The following is a 15,774-nucleotide window of genomic DNA, read 5'->3' on the forward strand; positions in this document are numbered from 1 at the left end:
ATTGAAATTACAGGCTAAACTTTCTTCTTCATTAAACAAAAGCTTCAGTTCTTTCATATTAGAATTGTAAAATCATAACACCTGAATTTTGATTTGTTTTCCTTTGCTATTTTCAATTCCATTTTTCATCCATTAGCTATCTAGAGATAATTTCGACAAATGCCCATGAATGGGATTGCTGGCTCTAGAGCTATGTACAGTTGACCATACAAAATGATGCTAATTGAAATGGACTCCAAGACATGGAAACAACAATTACTTTTTTTTTTTTCAGATATCAACCTTGATGTCAGTAAAGAAGTGTAAATTGATCTTATTTTATTTCATTTGTCTTTGATTTATCTCTGGACATCTCTGTCTTGATTCTGGTACCTTCCATCTTGTATATACATTATCTGATTTGGAGAAAGAAAGGGAAATAACATAATGATGAAAGAAGTGACCCATTGCAACAATGATATTCACAAGACAATATACCAGCAATGAACTTTACAACTTTGGGGTGGGGGGTATGGTTGGGGGTGGGAAAGGATAGGAGAACAACAATGGAGTGGGTAACAATATTCATCAAGGAAAGTACCTTACTCATGTAACTGTAAACACTCTGTGCAGTACCTTTAAATAAAATACAATTTAAAAAATTGAACCTACCCTAGAAAAAATATCCCTTTCAAAATAACCCATCTGTAATAGTACTTGTGAGGGATTCTAGAGTCAAACTGTTATACCTGGAAAGGGATACATTGGGAAGCCATCTCAAACAACAATCAAAAGGCTGAGAGCTGTGCTCTGGAAAGGCCAAACAGTTAAGGGAAGACAGGGGTATGATTTATTACCTCAAAAGTATTTAAGTTAGAGCTGTTGGACACTAAAAGTTTAAGACTTTGGAAACAAGATGTATGTCTGTGCTATGGTTGTAATGATTATTGCTCCCTTCTGCTCCTTAAAAATAAGGGATTCAATTATCACTATGTATACAAACAATACCTCAGTTAATAGTTGTAACCACAAACTAGATTGATGCCTCAGTTTGTGGACATACCTGTAGCCACTCATTACCCCACCCCTGTAGTAGAATGAATATAAAGCATTTTAAACAGGATTTGGGAATCCAGAAGCTGGCAATGAGGCTTTGGGTCCTCTGGTGTCTTCTTTCCTATCACTTCCTGTGATTTCTCAGTTCTTTGGCCAGGTATCCCAACATCTTTGCTGTTCCATGGTTGTGGTTAGTGACAGTACTGATATTTGGGACACCTCAAAACAAACTATGGAAAACACTTCCTCAGAGAAGATTCACAAATGTATAGGAGCACCTGGAAAGAAACCAAACATCACCAGTCATTCTGTGATCCTCTAACAAGAAAGTATAATTCAGGTGTATCTTTACTTCGGATATATATAAGAGATGGACAATTGTCCCTTTTGTTCATTTGGTATTTGGTATTGCGTAAATTTTCAGAAACACATATACATTGTGAAATAATGTTATTTATTTCATAGGTCACAAACCTTGTCACTGGAGTGATGACCCAAATGTCTTATCTCAGTTGCCCGATTCAGTCTTAGATGAGTGTGAATTGCATAATTGTGAACATTTTTCCATGAAACTTAACAACACAAAATGAAGTTTGAAGGTCAGGCCACTACATACCTCCAAAGATTTTACATATATTACAGTAATACACACATAAACTGCTCAGCACTCATAGCACATTGGTGTGTTATAATTGTCTTCAGATCAGAAATATTCTAGAGTTTAAAGTAGAATGATGGGCTGTACATTTTCAATGGAAGAGTGATGATCACCCCATGCAATTTTCTCAGTGGAAAATCTTCCTATACATTTTACTGACTTAGCTTCTACTCTGTGCTGTAAGTAATTTGATGTTTTGACATATGAATTTAATTTTGGCAATTGAGGAAGTCAATGCACATCACTCACAAAAGTTTCTTTATATGTACTGGTATTGCTTTATTGTGAACTTCCTAAAAGCCAGTCATAGGAGCACATGTCCCTAATCCCATCACTTCTGTCACTGAGATGAGGCTTGAAATATCCAGACCACTTGGCAATTCATAGTGAGAAAGTTTCTACAATGAAGGGTGAGAGAATAGAAAAAAGAGCAAATGAATCTTCCAACTGTTTTGTTACATGTTCTATACACTTAGCCATTAAGACACCACAACAGTATTTTTATAACTTCTTACCTACTTTTTTCCTGTTCTGAGATGTTTTATTTATGGATCTCTAAGAAATCATATAAGAATCATAAAATAAATCTATAAATCATATAAGAAATCTTAAAAAATTGTTTGTTTTGGATATATAATTTAAAAGGAATAATTTCAGGAAAGTATTAAGCACATAAAATGTAATGCACACCTAAAATTGTCTATTTATTTAAAACTTCAGCAGTTGTAATTTATTTATTCTAATAAGAAAGATTATAAACTAAGTTACAATAGTATTCCAAACGGAACACAGAACTAGAAAAATGAAGGGTAGCACTAAAGAATGCTACTGCTACTACTAATAGAGTAAGAATAAAATTTAGGCAAAACTCCTTCAGACTAAAAGCCACAGGACAGCCCCAACATTACTTTAATTGTTTCATATGAAGACAAGACCTTTTTTTGTAAATATAAGTTTTCACAGATATTAACATCAGTTGGGTACATATTTCTTAAGTCCTTCAGGAAGGATGTTCTGACAATGTTGATGGAAGCTGACTTCTTTGGGACCTACTACACAATGTGAAGACACCATTCCAAGCACTGCACCTGCATTAGGGTAATTTTAGTGCTCATGATAGTTCTTCCAGTTAGGAAATGAATTAAGTATTTTATTAAAAACAGAAGTAGGCAACAAGGCCAAACAAATTTCCCAAGTACACAATACGGATCAGCTGTAGAACCATAATTCAAATCCAGGTTTCCACCAGGCATATCTGAGGATATTCTGTAAGTTTCACATTCATTACCTTTCAAGATGTATGGAGCAGATGAACCCACATTATCTTCCTAATTATGGTTATAATGAGAATAACATTGCTACAGAATATACATATTTTTAAATTAAAAGGGTGTGGGTAATGACATTGTAGGTGATCTTTATACCAAATAAAGACTGAACCAAAAAGAAAAGTAAAGGGCTGGGAAGGTGGCTCAGTGATAGAGCGCTTGCCTTAAATGCATGAGGTCCTGGGTTCAATTCCTCAGCACCACATAAGCAAAAAGAAAAAAGTTGAAAGTGGTGCTGTGGCTCAAGTGGTAGAGCACTATCCTTGAGCTGAAGAGCTGAAGGACAGCACCCATGCCCAGAGTTCAGGCCCCACGACCGGACCCCCCCCCTAAAAAAAATAAAAGAACCTAGGCCACAAATTTTAGTCATAGTACTAGCACTCATATACCATATATATATATATATATATATATATATATATATATATATATATATATATGTGTGTGTGTGTGTGTGTGTGTGTGTGTGTGTGTGTGTGTATGTGTGTGTGTGTGTATATATACACATATATATGCTTCCTAAAATATACAGTTAGTTAATTTGTTGAAACCTGGTCATAGATTAAATATGAGGTGTGAAAAAGTATGTAAGTCTGAAATGACTCCAAGGTATTTTGAGAAGACAGCTGGAAGAGGTATCACTTAATCAGATAGTAATGAGGGATTGGTTTGTAGATAGAGATCAAAGTTCACTTTGGGATATTTTGAGTTTGTTAAAATCAGTAGTTAGGAGTTGTCAATGGACAGGATGCTATTAAGGACTTGAATTAAAGTAAACAGAGATGGAGAAAAAATACAGAAATAATTACTGTACTCAGTGGTAAAAAACATGAGAAGGAATATTACAGAGCTAAGCCCCGTGATACATAAATATGTAACACATGAAAAATGAATTAAAACCGTAATAAGTATGTAATGCAGACTTATATGGGTAGGTATTTTTAATGTTTAAGGGTTATGAAGTGATTGTGTGATGACCTAAAATTTAAGAAATTCGTAAGTTCAACTATCCTTTGGGCCAACCATAGCTGATAGTTTAAGGTAAACGGGGCCACAATAGTGTGTCTTGATTTACCAAAGTGAAAATAGGCCAATATATGGAAAGCCTCTTTTTGGACATGTGGTTGGAGTGGCAATTACTGCAGTTTGTTCAACTGTCAGTAGAAAGCTACAGGTTTAGCACAATGATAGAAATCTTTCAGGGATCTGGTAGATTTTCCCCCTGTCTTCAATTTCCCTTTTTTCTGAGAGCTAAAATATCACTACTGGAAGCCTGTCCAAATTGTGCCTTTGGCAAGTTAACGGATAGTCAGTCTAACACATGCCCAAATAAAAGAGAATTGGAACAGGTTTACATTGAGCACTCACAGTAGACGGGTCTCTGGACTTTCTCAGGAAAAGCCTTCTGCCATTGTGGGATGGATAGGGCTGGATAATATGCAAAATAGACACCATAGATTGAAAGTATTCTGCTAAGTTAACACTTGAGATATCGGATGTTTTAACTGCATTGTATTGATTTTATGAATCAGTTAATAAGATTCTTCATGCCATATGATTTTACTAGACTGTAAAACGCATGCGTATAGCATTTCTTTTGTATAACATATAGTATGTTTTGAAATTTGGTATAAAATATTTGTCTTTTCATTTATTTATTTTTAATATGTATTACTCTAGTTTTCAAGAGTAGGGAAATGCCCTGGAACTTTGTAATTTGATGTCATATGTAATTTATTTTTTTAAATTCTTAATTAGTGTCTATTGCAGTCCCCGGCTATATGTAATTTAAACTGTACTTTTCTTCAAGTGTATCATCCTACGCTGAAGTTTTTTTCTTACAAGCTTTCTAATAAATATGTAGTGTATTCAATTTTGAAAAGTACTGCTGTACCTCCCACTTATTTGTGGCATTTCTGAAATCCAAGTTCCTCTATGTGTCAGGGTGGATACTTTTGCTTGTAACAGTTTTGTTATTGAATACATAGCATCTGACTACTTAGGGAACAAAGGATGTGAAGTTACAGTATCCCAATAAAGAACTTCCAGGACAATTCAAGGGCAACTCATGTACTCTCTGTGTAGGTGAATAGGAGCATAGAAAAGAAAGTCTTATACATGAAAGTGACTGGGAGTGTGTGCACATGGGTATTCACTTATTTATCTGTTGTTATAGTTTTACATATTCAATATTTTTCATTTTATATATATATATATATGATCACAATTTCCAAAATCCAGAGAACCACATCCATGGGCCACGCTTTCCTATGTTGCTCTTTGGGTAATAAGAATGAAACCTGCTATTTTCCTGTGGTAGAGAAATAACTCAGAAATTCAAACATTTTTCTTTCAATATGTTGCCTGTTCCTACATCTAAAATGAGGAAGTCTGTTAATATGTAATACATGTTATAATCTATTTAATATATTTATACAATGTATAATATATTCTATATTATATATAATAACTGAATGTTATATATTCATTAGGAAAAATACAACAAACGTATCTATGTCCATACTTTCCCAGCCATGATTAGGTTCAGTAAAGATAGGTGCATTACATCTCAACAGGAAAAGTCTACTGAAGTTTTGATGACCTTGAGCTAGATAAGGAGAATTTCTGTAAAATGAGCCTCTCTTCAATTATGAGAAAAGATAAGTTTGGAAGTTTTTTTTGTTTTATTTTTTTGTTTTTATTTAGGCCGGACAAGGAGCCTGAACTCTGGGCCTGAGCACTGATGACCTCTTCAATTCAAGGCTAGTTCCCTACCACTCAAGCCATAACAGCACTTCTGGCTTTTTTTTGCTTATGTGGCACTGAAGAATTGAACCCTAGGCATTGTCCCTGAGCTCAAGGCTCGTGCTCTACCACTTGAACCACAGCACCACTTCTGGCTTTTTCTGCCTGGGATTGCTTTGAATCATAATACTCAGATCTCAGCCTCCCAGGTAGCTAGGATTACAGGTGTGAGCAACCAGTGCCCAGCAAGTCCCTCTCTTTTAGATATTATTCTAAAAGCCTCCTATCCAAGGTCACTCCTAAGATAATAAATGGACCTATGCCAATAGTTCCTTCATACTCTCATCTCCTCTTATGGCTATGGTGTGTCTTTTCCATTGTATCCTGAACCTACTTCACAGTTCTCTTCCTAATCCATGATTCTAGATGTATTACTAATAATTACCTAAATTTTGTGGCTATAAACCCTAAATTACTCAACTATTTATTTAATTTATTTTTTTTTCAATATGATCGTGGTTCTGTACAAATCTGAGCTTATACTCACCTCTTGCATCTACCTCTTGGCATGAGCAGAGCCTGGGCCTAATCTACTTTAAATGCAAGAGGTTAGCCAAAGAACAGCCTACAGTATTCCTGCATAGGAGTCAGTACAGGTAGTTGAATGTCTGAAAGAAGCAATGCATTCCTGACATGAGAAGGGGTGAGAGAGACAACAGCCTACAGAGCAAACTGGCAGTCACAACATTTAACAACTTCTCCTTTGGGGAAACTGACCTCCTGCAAAGTGGCAGCGAGATAACTTTAATTTTCTTATATGAAGGAAGTTGTCATGTCTCACTACATAAATCCCTTGTAATCAAAGTGAGGGTCATTCTTTTGTTTCCACCTTAGGCCCAGTCTCAGTTTATGTCAGACTTTGCTCAGACTCTATTCCTACCGGAAGGTCCCTGATGAGGAGGAAATTGTGATCTCTTGGCTTCTGACTGGCCCATTGGGACCTGAGGCCACTTTTAGTTTTCAACATGTTCCTTGTGACAATGGGAAAGCTCATTCTTTGAATTGTGCCCTAGTATCTAATCTCTTCAGAGAAATCAAGGAATGACAGATTCTTCCTGAGTGAGTGAGTTTCTCCATTTCCAAAGAGGTCAATTAATATCTGATTCTGAGACCCAGGTGAAAGTCCTTTACCAGATCCTCCAAGCTGGAGTGGATGTTAGCTCAGACTCCAAGCCATCCTCATATTTCTCCAGCTCTTTCTCATGAACCAAACTGTGACAGGAGTTTAGTTCAGAAACAAGGAGAAATGAGAGAATCAGAAGAACCATTGGCAGGGTGAGGAATTTAGAGATTTTGTCTGAAAAAAAGGGCTCAGAAAATCTAGAATCAGGGGGCTGGGAAGGTTGCTCAGTGGTAGAGCGCTTGCCTTGCATGCCTGAGGCCCTGGGTTCCATTCCTCAGCACCACATAAGCAAAAAGAAAAACCGGGAAGTGGCTCTGTGGCTCAAGTGGTAGAGCGCTAGCTTTGAGCTGAAGAGATGAGGGACAGTGCCCAGGCCAGAGTTCAGGCCCCAGGACCGGACACGCCCCTCCCCAAAAAAAGAAAATCTAGGATAACTCACATCATTAGGGAATCACATCATAGATTAGGGAATAAATGTAATAAATTACTATCTAAATTACTAACTCCACTACTCTACATTACAAGTGTTCTGTCAAAAGTTAGCTGTCCTAGCTCTATTTTGATCAGGAAAACAGAGCATATTCTTTCCTTACAAAGTTCTACTGAGGATCTTTATCCATACCCCAGGTTGTTCTTACTCTCTACTTCTCTGTTACTTTCTCTACTTCTCTGTTACTTTCCTTTGCTGCATTCAATCAATGACTCTTGAATGTGTTAGCATCTTCTAATCCATTTGTTATAAAGTAAAACAAATTATGGGGAAACATATATCTATGGTACATTTTCTTCAGGGGCATATTTATTTGATATTATTAAGTATTATTTTAATAGTTTCATTGTTAATACTTGAGAAAAATATTTTACTATTAGCAGTAATTAGTTGCACATTTTTTTGGTATTTTTCCATGTCTGTGTATTTTTTAAGCTTCTAACATCGTCTTTTCACCCAACTGTTGCCTTCTTAAAATTGCTTCAAATTATAAACTATATATGATGGTCCTCTATGTGTTCACTGATATATTTAAATTTTGATCTAATATCTACATATTATAGGAAATCTTCAACCTATTGCAATTGGTCTGAAAATCAATATGGATGTTCGTCATTAAAGCAAAAACACAATGCCACAAAACTTAGTGAAAGTAGGATGATTAGGTATATATTCAAAATATTTAGCAATGATACAGTACAAACATTCACTTCTCATATACCAGAACATGTTTATAGCTATGAATAGCACATTTTCTTCATTCCCTCTTTCTGGTGCATCTAGGTTGATTACACAGCTTGGTTGCTATAGAATATTGCTGCCATGAACATGTATGTTCATGTTGATTTATATTCCTTCAATATGTATCCAATTGCAGTAAAGGTCATCAAAATATCTGTCTTTTTGGTATTGTGTAAACTTCCATTAAGATATCCCTATGGGTTACACTAGTTTACAATGCCACAAAACCAAATATAGTTCCTGATTTATTTACCTCTCCAGCAGTTTATTTATTTGAGTGGTGGTAGCTATTCTGGTGTGTAAGATAGGATCTCAGTGACTTTCCTCTTTATTTTCCTTCTTATTTGCTATGTGGATATGAATCTCAAAAATTTCATTTATTTATTAAACACTTACATTTGTACTTCATTCCTGATTAGTGTCTTTCTTTTTCTTTGGTAATTGATCAATTTTTAAGATTTATAACATTTGATTTTTTCCCATTACAAATACTCATTTCAGTTAGTAAAAAGATTTTTTTTCATTACAGTGGTGCACAATTAACTAAAACCAACAGATTGTACATTTATATCACTGGATGTTTTTGTTTGTATTTACAGCCAGGAAATTGTTTCAATAAAGATGCTGAACTCCTTTCATTGATATAATGAAAGTATAGTATCTCATATTGGCCTAAACTAATCTCAGAATTAACAGTCAGAGCCTGGGCCACCACAGTCTGGGCTAAGTAAAACCACTAACACAGCATAAACTGCATTTAAAGAGATCAAATGGCTTCATAAAAGATGGAAGAAAGGCATCACCTTCATGAAGCAAATGTTGAAGTTCACAAGCAGACCTTAGGAATCTGAATATCAAGAAGATCAAAGGATAAAAGTATTTAGAAGGACAACTTTAGAACTCAAAATTGGGGAGGTGGGACAAACAATAGATACCAAAACTCAATGCTGAAGGGAAGGAGAATTTTACCCCAAACCTCAGCTGTGTCTGACTCTCTCACACTACACACACAGACACACACACAGACACACACACACACACACAGACACACACACACACACACACACACACACACACACACACACACACACACACACACCGAGTGAGAGATCTTTGCCAAAGCACAGGCATTCTGGACTTAGACACCGAATACTCCGAAACTATCCATTGTGAAGGCCTTTACTGAAAGTACCCATTGTAAGTAGACATTTACTGAAATTTAGAACTCAGGTTCCTGGAAAAACCGTGAAATGTCACAATAAAGTTCTGCCCATAACTCCCCTAACAATAGCCTTCAGCGGATGACAGGAAATACCTAAAGCTTCAGATTATTTTTACTTTTTTATTTTTTTTTACTTTTTATTGTGAAAATACTGTACAATGGAGCTACAGATACATGGGCAAGATAAGGAGTACATTTCTTATCAAGCATTGTAGCCTCCTCCTTTGTTTCCCCCTCCCATCCCTTCCCATTGTCCCCCTGCTCCCCCTTCGAATCCTCCTCCCCCATTCCCCTCACCAAAGTTGTAGAGTTAGTTTTTCTCCATAAGAATTTGTACATCTCATTGTTGCAATGGGTCCACCTGTATCCCTATTTAAATGATTTGTTTTTTTTCCCCTTCTCCTCCACAAATCATTGCTCATTGCTTAGCCTGCACTCGCTAGCCAATAAGATTGTTATAAGATCACCCAGTTAACAGAAGGGTCGGGGATCTCAACTCTGACCCACTGCAATGGTGACAGTTGTGAGTCCAGGCTCGACCTTGCAATAAATGACCCTAATGTGGTCACGTGACAACTGGCTCCACGGTGGTCTTGGGGATCTTTAGCTAAGCACAAGGCTAGTGTACACAGAGAACCCCAGGGGCAGCTGTATCTGGAACAATGAAGCTTTTTTCCTCTTCTTTTCAGATAATCAATCATGATGTTGCAGTTGGCTCCACAGCTGCTCCACACCTGAGCAGGAGGAAGGAAAGGATGCCTTAGACTGCAGGATGGCCTTGTGTAACCCTGGATTTATGTGTAAGAATGCAGTTTGTGGTCCTTAGACAGGGGCGGCCAAGCTGAAATGGTGGTAAACTTGGCCTGGAGGATGGCACCCTGTGAGCCCTGCATGCATGGTGAAGCAGCTGGAAAGTCCTGTGAACATCTCCGGGATTGCCTCTCAGTGGATTGGACAAATTGACTCCTGTAGTTGCACATGGCAGGAGGCAGGAGGAGAGCAGGAATCCAGAAGATGGGAGAGGCACAGAAGCAAATGCACCTCTCCATTGAGACTCCTTGGCCATTCTAAGGAGGTTCACAACCCACACGTGGCGGCCACTGCACAGGTCCCCAGAGGCCCTATTGTCTGAGGAGCAGTTCCTGGTCCTGATCCAGAGCTGGAACTTCCCAAGTGGCCCTGAGCTTGGCTGGGCTGGAGCGGAGCCTACCAGCCATGTTTCCTCTGCTCTGCTGAGTATAGCCTCCTAGCAGCTGCCCAGGCTACAGCACCCACAACAGGCCACCTCCTTGGGGCAGGCTGAAGCTGTGCTGACAATTCCTGCCTGGTGCCTGCTTCAAGGCAAGAGCCAGGCTTAGCCCACAGCAGAGCTGGCCCTCACTTCCAAGGGCATCGAGAGAGGCATGACAACCACATGCCCAGCCTTGCTGCCCTCACTGCCCCTAGAGGTTACCTATAAGTCCCTGCCTTTGTTCTTGAAATTCTTCAGCCATTGGTTGTCTCATTTCTCATTATCTGTTTGAGTGTGACTCGAGACTTCTTCCTCTCCTCACCAAGCTAACATGCCCTAGCAAAGCCACCCCAACTACCGATCTACCATGTATTATGTGATTTTTTTGTTTCTCTTCTATTTTCTTCCTCCATGGTATAACCCGTTTCCAATGTATTTGAGGTCGGTGAGCTCCAACTTGCATATACAAATTTCTAATGTGGGGAGGAGAAGGGAAATAAAATGCTGAAAGAAGTACACAGTATGACCCATTGTTACAATGAGATGAACAAGACACTATGTTGAAAATGAACTTTACTAGTTGGGGATGAAAGGGGAGAGTTGGGGAGGTGGGGAGAAAAGGGATGGCAGGGAAAAACAAAAGAGGAGCTAACAATGTTCGTTAGATAATGTACTCACTAACTTACTTATGAAACTCTAATCCCTCTGTCTACCATTTTCACAATTAAAAAAAAAACATGAATTATCCTGGAGTACATTAAGTTCAAATTTCCTAAATGCTCTGTAAATTAAGACCAATTTTAAGTGGGAAGTAGGTTCTCAGAAATATTTTTTTGTCAGTGTTTGTTTTGTGCATTATTGCCCAAGTGTACATAAATTAACAGAAAGAGAAACAATAGGAATAGGAGAAAGAGAAGTTCTGTGTTTAAGTATAATGGTTCAATAAACTATAGAAGACTCTGCAAATAAGACAACTTTGAAACAATAAAGCCAAGGCCAGTATTTAGACCTATGGGAGTGACATAGAGAAAGCATTACTCCTAAATGGAACATGAAGGATGAGGCCACTCTCTTTCTTCTACTAGCTCTAAATCATGGTAGCTAATCATGCAAATTTGTAAAAACTAGAATGGAAGAATAATTCTGGTTCCAAGCAAGTCATATATAAGACCATGGACTTAAATGGGGAAAAAAAAGGCCATGTTGAGAGAGCAGAAATTATTCTAGCAATGAACTGGTGGCTAAGATCATATTTCTTTTTCTTTCTTTTTCTTTTCTTTTTCTTTTGATGGTAGTGGGGCTTGAACTCCATGCCTGGGCACTGTCCCTCTACTCTTCAGCTCAAAGCTTGTGCTGTACCTCTTGAGCCACAGCACCACTTCCAGTTTTCTGGTGGTTAATTAGAGATAAGTGCCTCAGAAACTTTCCTACTCATGCTGGATTTGAACTGCAATCTTCAGATCTCAGTCTCCTGATTAGCTAGGATTACAGGTGTGAGACACTGGCAATCTGCTTAGGATCACATGTAATTCACTTGCAATATATTATCTCCTTTTATTGTATACATTTTAGTGCTTTGGAAGTGAATTGTACCTTCATAGGTTTTCAAAGCTAGTATGAAGGCTGAAGCTACACCATTTTACAAGATTGTTCTGACTGACCTGTATTACTTGAATTTACATAGGAGTTTATTGAGCAGGTGGACCCATATTCCACAGAGATATCTAGATGTTTGATAGTCACTCATATTTTGTACCTTCAAAAAACACAAGACCCCAGATATTATATGTAGAAAAATGTGTTCAGAGACTACTTGAAACAACTAAAATTAACTCAGGAATTAGTTAAGATTTAGATAACAGTGTAGCATAACAAAGCTGAATGATACATTGAGCTGTACAACAGAGGAAAGTGAGAGGAGAAAGAATGATGGGCCACATAGGAGCTATATGTGATTGCTATTGTGTTTCAAAAACCAGAAAGACTTCAGAGAAGAGAAGGAGAAAAATAAAGTGTCCTGAGAGAAGTTTCTTTTTAATCCATCTAATAGCTTGTACTAAAATCAGTGGAAATGGGAAAAATTAAAATAGAAATTAAAGCGTTGTATATGCATGTTTTAATAGGAATATGATAATTTTCAAAGAAATAAGAGAGAGAATAGTTAAACTCTAAAGGGAAAAGGAATGAAGAGAGAAAGAAGCAAAGTAAAACTTTATCAATAACAAACACAAGAGTTTGGAAGTGGAAATATTCTAAATTACAATAAAAATTGCTAGCGTGGATAGAATATGGATCACATGTTATCATATATAATTTTGAAAAAGCATACTAGGAATGAAAGTCATGGTTTAAAACACTATTTGGATTATAACTAGACAGTATAGCTCAGTAGTAAACCATTGGCTTTGCATATGTGAAGCAATGGTGTGAACTCCCAAGCATTACAAAGTACACACAAAGCACACACACACACACACAAACCACATAAACACACACACACACACACACACCACATACACACATTTGCAATATTGATATTATCATATTAAACGGAGGAAATTATCACAAACTGTAAAAGTATGTTAATATATGAAATAATAATATTGCTCGTAGTATTTAAAAGTTTAGTAGAAAGTAAATAGTCACAATATACTTGGATTTTAATAGATTAAGTAAATTGAAAATTAATAGAAGACATGAGAACTTTTGCAAATAAGTTTTGTGTTTTTTTTTCTTTTTTTTTTTTTTTTTTTTGGTGATGTGGTGCTGGGGAATCGAACCCAGGGCCTCATGCATGCAAGGCAAGCGCTCTACCACTGAGCCACCTTCCCAGCCCATAAGTTTTAAATAATAAACATTTTGAAACATGTGTCCTTTTATTTTAACAAATGTTTGATATTACTGGTGTTTTAACTCAAGATTTAGAATATGATAGCGAGGTGTTGTATATAACGCTAGGGATGGCTATATCCATAATAATTTCACTCTGAATAGTTTTATACTAAGGTCTCATAGTTTCCCAGTCTCTCCCGAATTACAAACTCTATTTACACTTCCCACCATAGCTAGAAAATGGATTTCACAAATCACCATGCCGAGCTCAAAGTTTTTTTTTTTAATTCAAATAAAAGTACTTCCAAAAAGTGACCAAGTAATGAAGCCTTTCTTAGTAAAGTATGTGCTTCTTGAAAATACTGTAAGTATTTGTTACCTGGACAAATATTTTTATACTATAAGAAAATAAATGTATTTAGATTCACTAACCATATAAAATTAAGAAATTAATTTTTAAATAGCCACATGTTAAATATCATAAAAGCAAAATATATGTGTCTGAATAATTTACATGTGTAAAAATCATGCAAAATTAAATTAACTGATTTAAACTTTGAAAAAAGAATTACTCTAAAGAAACAAAAGGAAACATTTAAGCTCAAAATTTGAAATTTAGAAAATAAAATGAAGTAGGGGCTGGGAAGGTAGCTCAGTTGTAGATCACTTGCCTTGCAAGCATGAGGCCCTAGGTTCGATTCCTCAGCACCACAAAAGCAAAAAGAAAAAAGCCGGAAGTGGTGCTGTGGCTCAAGTGGCTCAAGCGCTATCCTTGAGCTGAAGAGCTGAGGGACAGGGCTCAGGCCCAGACTTCAGGCCCCACAACTTGACCCCCCCCCCAAAAAAAGAAAAGAAAATGAAGTATACTCTTTAGTTGACTTAATTAAGTGTAAACGCTCTGTAAATCAATTTTATAATAAAAAATGCTTGAACAAAAAAAGCAAAAGTACCCATTGATCAATGGCAACAGCAAAAGCATCAATAGTTCTTGTTTTGAGTGTACAAAAATATCGTTGGAATATATAACAATGTTCCTTCCTGAAGAAATGTACTCATTACCTCATTTATGTAACTGTAACCCCTGTGTACATTACCATTACAATAAAATTAATTTGAAATTAAAAATAAACCAAATAATATACCAATTAAGAATTCTTAGAAGCTATTGGTTAAAAACATTGTAAAAAACTCCCCTAAATATCCAAGGAATATACTTTGATGATACTATTTAAATGCTTCAACTTCAGCAGAAAAGCAAAAAGTTTAAAAACTGTTACAAAGTAATGTAATAAATCAGAATATATTACTATTAATAATAATCATATGACAAATTTATAGTGGTAGTCAAATATGTAAGAAATGAGGCAATTTGCCATTCATTTGCACTTAATAAGCGAGAAAGAATTTTCTAGGTCTTTTTAAATTATCATAAGTTTAATGAAGAAATTATTCTGTCATATCATATGATAATCAGACAAAGCTGATATTAGAACAAAGAACATATTTATTAAGTTTTTGGATGTTAATGTATATACTTATTTTGGTTATGGAAAATGTTGGGATTTCAACTTGGGGTATATTGTTCTTGCAGGCCGGCATCATAGCTGTGGTTAATTTTAGGATAGTGGTTCCCTTTCCACAAAAACATGCATCTGATCTGTCCTTTTAGCCTTCCCATCATCAATGGCATCAGAGATGCACACCAAAATTTCTAGCTTGCTATCTTGCTTGGCCTGGATCCTCAGTCCTTCCAATCTTAGTTTCTAGATAGTGCAGGATGGTGGAAATGATCCAATTCACCCAGCTATAGATTGAGAAATAAGTCCACTAAATTTTGGCCTGGGTTCTGTCCTCAAGGCTCCTAAGTAGGTAAGAGTACACATGTGATACCCTGGTGCCAAGCAGTAAGAATATTTTTAAAGCAAGTGGACATATATATGACTTAGGCTTGTGAATACCTCACGAAAAGAATAAAAGAGTAGTGAAGCACAGAGGATAGGTAGAATTTTAACTAGCTACTCAGAGGCTGAATAAGCTTAGCTAGCTACTCAGGAGTCTGAGATCTGAAGACCACTGTTCCATCATGAAAATACAAGCGATTATCTCAAAAAAAAAAAAAACACAGCAGAATTGTAGCAGTGGCTGAAGTAGTAGACCACTATCCTTGGGCACAGAAGCTGAGGAATAGTTCCCAGGGACTGTCAAGCCTCAAGAATGATGAATGCATGCATGAGCATATGCACATGTTCGTGTGCGTACTCGTACATGCATGCACACATATACAAACACAAATTAATATTTCAATGTGA

At 36.6% G+C, this 15,774-nt stretch overlaps 1 long non-coding RNA gene across 1 annotated transcript in view; it reads right to left on the reverse strand.

Annotated features, from left to right (window-relative positions):
* Window positions 1-331: 331 nt before the first annotated feature.
* Window positions 332-15,774, reverse strand: part of LOC138825251 (uncharacterized) — a 40,739-nt gene continuing 25,296 nt past the window's right edge. The window contains exons 2-3 of the long non-coding RNA XR_011371379.1: window positions 1,043-1,313; window positions 332-395 (exon numbers count right to left, since the gene is read on the reverse strand). This is a non-coding gene — a long non-coding RNA (uncharacterized lncRNA). The remainder of the gene's footprint in view (window positions 396-1,042; window positions 1,314-15,774) is intronic.

Source organism: Dipodomys merriami, unplaced genomic scaffold (assembly GCF_024711535.1).
Source record: "Dipodomys merriami isolate MVZ:Mamm:240054 unplaced genomic scaffold, mDipMer1.0.p SCAF_1361, whole genome shotgun sequence".
Taxonomy (NCBI): domain Eukaryota; kingdom Metazoa; phylum Chordata; class Mammalia; order Rodentia; family Heteromyidae; genus Dipodomys; species Dipodomys merriami.